The sequence below is a fragment of the Cupressus sempervirens genome, chromosome 10 (genome assembly GCF_028749045.1).
Source record: "Cupressus sempervirens isolate cs-2001-9-10 chromosome 10, ASM2874904v1, whole genome shotgun sequence".
Taxonomy (NCBI): Eukaryota; Viridiplantae; Streptophyta; class Pinopsida; order Cupressales; family Cupressaceae; genus Cupressus; species Cupressus sempervirens.
The window spans coordinates 277,176,481-277,181,975 of NC_143127.1; the positions used below are offsets into that span (position 1 = coordinate 277,176,481).

At 33.2% G+C, this 5,495-nt stretch overlaps 1 pseudogene; it reads left to right on the forward strand.

Annotated features, from left to right (window-relative positions):
- The first annotated feature begins 660 nt into the window (after positions 1-660).
- LOC149533719 (putative aldo-keto reductase 2) lies at positions 661-3,275 on the forward strand (annotated as a pseudogene).
- The last annotated feature ends 2,220 nt before the right edge of the window (positions 3,276-5,495 follow it).

Sequence of the window (5,495 nt, forward strand, 5' to 3'; positions counted from 1 at the left end):
TCTCTCTCGGCAACTTTCAAGTGAACAATATCACCACAATTTTTTGTGTCTCTAATAGCTGCAAAAATAACCAGGCAAATATTAAATCAAAGTTATCCATCAAAGTCAATCATAAATGAATTCTTACTATAGTATATTTTTTGCACTCAGAACTCAACCAAATATCCCAGTAATGATAACTTAAAATAAATCAAAATGTATATAGAAATTTATAATATTATTCAATACTAACCATCAGAGAAAGAATTTGGATCTTAGGATTCTTATTGGCAATGCGTTTCTTAATTGCTTTGATTACTTCCTTTTCTTGTCTGTTCAAACACAATCATATTGACCAATATAGACCCTTCTTTAATATCACCATATCCAAATGTCCATTTATAAGAAAGAATTTAGAAGATAGAGCTATTAACTTGCTTTATAAAAACCATAGCAACATCTCTTATGCGAACTCTATTCATATAACAAAGATGGGATTACATTCTCCGAACATGGACTACCATTAATGCATAATACAGAGCAACTATCAATCAAATAATGTCAAATTGGATTTACAAAAGAGGATAACAATGTATCAATATTTGCGAAGCATAATCAAGAAATCTGAACCTAAGGTGGATTAAAGCAATTTAGCATGATTCTATGCCTTGTAACTTAGAGATGAAGGTATTTCCAAATATTTTGTATGACTTCTCATGTTAGAAAAAAGATTATACAGACACATCTTATAAATATAGCCAAGATAGAATATATGAAAAAAGGAGTAAGATTTCTTTGTGCCATTCAAGGTTCTTGGATAGGCAGCATGAATAAAATGAAATGCTTTCATTTCCTTAAAAACTCTTGAAATCCATGTTTGATTGTGACTACCATACATGTTGATCTGAGCATGCCTGGATCCTAGTTACTGCTATGATATAGTTTAAGATTACTGCTGTAACTGATAAGTGGTGATGTAGATGAGAAAATTTGGATAATAGTTTCTATATGTTAGGTGTCGAGAAGCTTCACTTTACAATTTAAAAAATGGTTCTACCATTCATGTTATTTTATTTTGTGTCGTCTTGGAAAACATTGGATCATTCATGTAAACAAACCTAACAAGCTCTCTTGTGTGTTTATACTTAAGTTCTAACATTTCTTTTCTAGTCTGCACTAGAAGACTCTTCTGAAAAGTAATTCAACATTATAACATAATTATGAGCTGCGGAAGCATCAACTGTACCAAATCCTTACATAGCTAAAAACTATATAACCCATCACTGAAAAGTGATCAATATTACTCAAAAGATGCATTTGTTAAAACCATTGATTGATCAAAAGATGCATTTTTTGTTTCGAGCTCTTACTGTTTCTATTTCTTAATCTATTAATTCTCTGAGCTTGATTGTTCTAACACCATGCATAATGCTTTTATTGTTCCTTCCTAAATAGGCTCTGAAAGGTATAAGAGAGAAGGTGAATATTGCAACTAAGTTTGGATTGACTTGGAGTAATGGAGAATTTGGTGTGAAGGGAGATCCTACATATGTCAGGGCTGCTTGTGAAGCAAGCCTCAAGAGGCTTGATATAGACTACATTGATCTTTATTACCAGCATAGGGTGGATATTACTGTACCCATAGAAGCTACTGTAAGTCTTCAGATTCCAAACCCTTAACCTTGTACCAAAATACTATTTTGTCATGGCGTTGTAAGTTTTAAGATACAAAACCTGTACTACTATGATAGGTTTTTTATTTTAATCTTATTTATAAAATTTTGGGCAATGGTTTTTCTCCAAAAACTACATAGTTGAATCTTGAATTTGATTTGATGTGAGAAATATATTTTACATATCAATTCTTGAGATTGATAAGTATGAAATATTTTCTATAGCAAGTCAAATTGTGATTTTACTACAAGGATTCAACTGTGTGGTTTTCTAGTGAAACACATTGACACAAGTTATTTTAATAGTGGTTCAAAAGAACTCATTTTTCATAAGAATGAATGGAACGTGTAGTACTCATTACATTTAGATGATGCTCATAAGGTGAAGCATTAAGCCTTTCCAGAAGGTCACTAATTGCAATACTACTCCAACTTATTGTCATGAGAGATGAGTTCTTATGAAGCTAATGTAACACGAGTCAATGAATTTGTCTCAAAAACAACAAAATCAAAATTTCAAACCTCTAATTTCACTAGAAAATATGTGTCTAATAATCAAGGTTGTATAGCTTTGGAGGGCAAGATTGTATCCCTCTGGCTCCTTACCAACGCCTAGCAAAACAAAAGAAATCTGATAACAAGCAAATGAGTTTTCCTTTTATATAGATGGGTGAACTGAGGAAGTTGGTAGAAGAGGGAAATATAAAATATGTGGGTCTGTCTGAAGCCTCTGCTTCAACAATCTGTAGGGCCCATGCAGTGCATCCAATCACTGTTCTACAGCTTGAATGGTCTCTCTGGAGTAGGGATTTTGAGGCCCAAATTATTCCCACCTCTAGGTAAATGTTGTGATGATATAATACCTCAATAGTCAGTGATTCAATGTTTACTTTATAGATTGCAGAGAGCTGAGAATAAATATTTGTGAATTGGGTTCATAGTATATACCAAAAGTTGAAGTTTTTAATAATATTTTTTTAAAACTTTGTTCCATTTGAACTTAGATAAGGAATACAAGCTTACTTATATTTATTTTATTTTATTTTATTCCATTCATAGGGAGTTGGGGATTGGGATTGTTCCATACAGTCCTTTAGGCATGGGTTTCTTTAGCACAGGAGGAAAATTTCTTCAAAGTGTGACAGATAATGACTTCGTAAGGTAAAGGATAGGATTTTTTTTCCATTTAATAATTGTACCATTTTAAAGATGATCTGATGTTGAGTTCAAACATTGAGACTGAACAAAAAATTAAAATCTAAACAAAAATCTACATGACAAGATTGACAATAAAGGTGAAAATTAATTTGATTTGATTTTGTCATTGTTGATTGTTTCATATCATAATAATTGATCTATTAAACAAGGGAATCTGAGGTTTAAAGGTGAGAATATTGAGTGGAACCAAGATCTATTCCTAAAGCTAAGTAAGATCAGTTTAAGAAAAGGGTGCAACCCAAGCCAAGTTGTTCTTGCATGGGTTCAGGACTAGGGAAATGATGTTGTGCCCATTCTTGGATCCACCAAGATGATAATATACTCTCTCTCTCAGTAAAATTGATAGCAGATGACATGAATGAAATCAAAGCCATCTTTCTTGTAGATGCTATAGCTAGAGACTGACACAGAGTTGTTGATTTGCATTTGACCTGAATAAATTTAGAAATCCCCCATACAACACTTTCCATTGAATTAAAGCACGTAAATGTTTGTGTTCTAGAGAAAAACATTTGCAATTGAGCTAGATGAATAAAGGGCTTTGAAGAGTTAGCAACATTAAAAAAAAAAGAATCTAAATAAATGGATTTTTTAGCCTTGTACTACATCAGTTATAAATGCTTATTATTGAAAATTTAGTATTTTTAAAGTCTATTAATAGAGTATTTTCGGAGCCTATTAATAGAGAGCTTTTGGTAAATGACTCTATAAAGAGTTTTATAAACCTGATGGAAATATATTTCATTAATAGTAATGATACTGGCATTTTAACATTTATGCATGACAATATTTATGGACTAGTGATAAACCCAAACCCTTCCACATGGATCTTAAGTAAGAGTTAGTAATAAAAATCCAATAAATGAGTTGTAATGTCTCCAAGGTTCTCTCAGAGACTTTGATATTCAACCATTGTTACTCCACATAACTTGTGGGCTTGGACATCAAGATAACAATATGCCATTTATTATCAGTGTATGCCAAGGATACAAAAGAGGTTTTCACCCCATATGTCAACAAATTCACATTTCAAAGTAGATAATCTAGAATGTCCATCTGGTCCAATTACATGTTTTATTATCAAGACAAAGCACAAGAACCTGTAGCTACAAATAAATCCAAATTTCCTTGAATTTCCTTGAAACAATATGAAACACACTCAGGGAAGTGGTATAACATTGAATAAGACCCATATTACATTACAAAAACCATATAAAAATCTCAAAGTCTTTCTAATACAAATTTCAAACTCATTTATGATCATATTAATTTAAACAAAAATAAGTATTTAATGGTAAGAAGTTGCATGCAGAAATTATTTATAATATTGCATTCATATTCATTAATATGTATAGAAGTAGTGCCATGCAGAGTGCGGGAAGGGTCTACATTGTATGGGTATGTCTCTCTTGATATAGAGGTGTGACACCTGAGAAAGAAATGGTAGCCCTCATTCACTATGTTGTGTACGCAAATGTTACTTTTCTTGATACTTCAGAGCCTTAGACACTAATAAAATTATTGTAGGGAAAGTTAGTCAACTTACTAAATCTATTATGACACCTCCATTCTAAATGACATTATCATATTAGACTTTGTAATCCAACCTATTGAAGAAATTACCTTAATATTGAAGAACTAATACAAGTGATGTTGCAGGCGTAGAGGGATTGCTTCCAAATTTTGACTCTTCCACAATACCACTCTAAATATATAGTCCATGTCTAGTTCCTTTGTGCTCATTCCATTAGGAAGATTCCAGTCGAAGGAGTGAACCGACGACGCCAAAATTAAATAAAGCATATTATCAGCCAAAGGAAGCCCTAGGCATATTCTTCTCCCTACTCCAAATTGTATAAGCTCAAAATCTTGTCCCTTAAAGTCCATAGTAGCTCTCTCTCCCTCCAAAAACCTCTCTGGCATGAATTTGGAAGGCTCCTTCCACACAACAAGATCCCTTGCAATTGCCCACACATTAACCCATACTTGTGTGTCTTTGGGGATCACAAACCCCATCTTTCACAAGATCTTGATGCTTTATGAGGGATCAAAAGAGGACCAGGAGGATACAGTCGAAGCACTTCTTTCACCATTGCATGAAGGTAAGGTAGATGATCAATATCAGATTCCTCCACTCTTCTACTATGACCTACAACCTCCTCCAACTCCCCTTGGAATTTTTCCATTTTATCTAGATTACGAATGAGTTCTACCATTGTCCATTCTATTATTGCACTAGTGATGTCAAAACCAACAATTAACAGATCCTGCATTATCAAAATACCCCATCCTCATTAACCAACACCGTCACTCTCATCTTCAACCCTAACTTGGCCTCCTCATTAGCATACGACAACATTGATTGCAAGGATTTCATTAACACTTCTGCTACCACACCCATCTCCACACACACCCTATACATAGATGCCCCTTTCTCAAAAACCTTTTCCTTTGCCTCCTCTAGCTTGTGAAACCCTTCCTCCATTTTTGTCCTCAGCAACAATGTATTTTTCCCACTTTTTTTTTAAATTTTAATATATGAAGCCTGTGTTGTCAAAAATTCGACCAACACAAGCATGGATTTAAAAAAAAAGATATTTTTCCTTGCATATTCCGACCAATCTA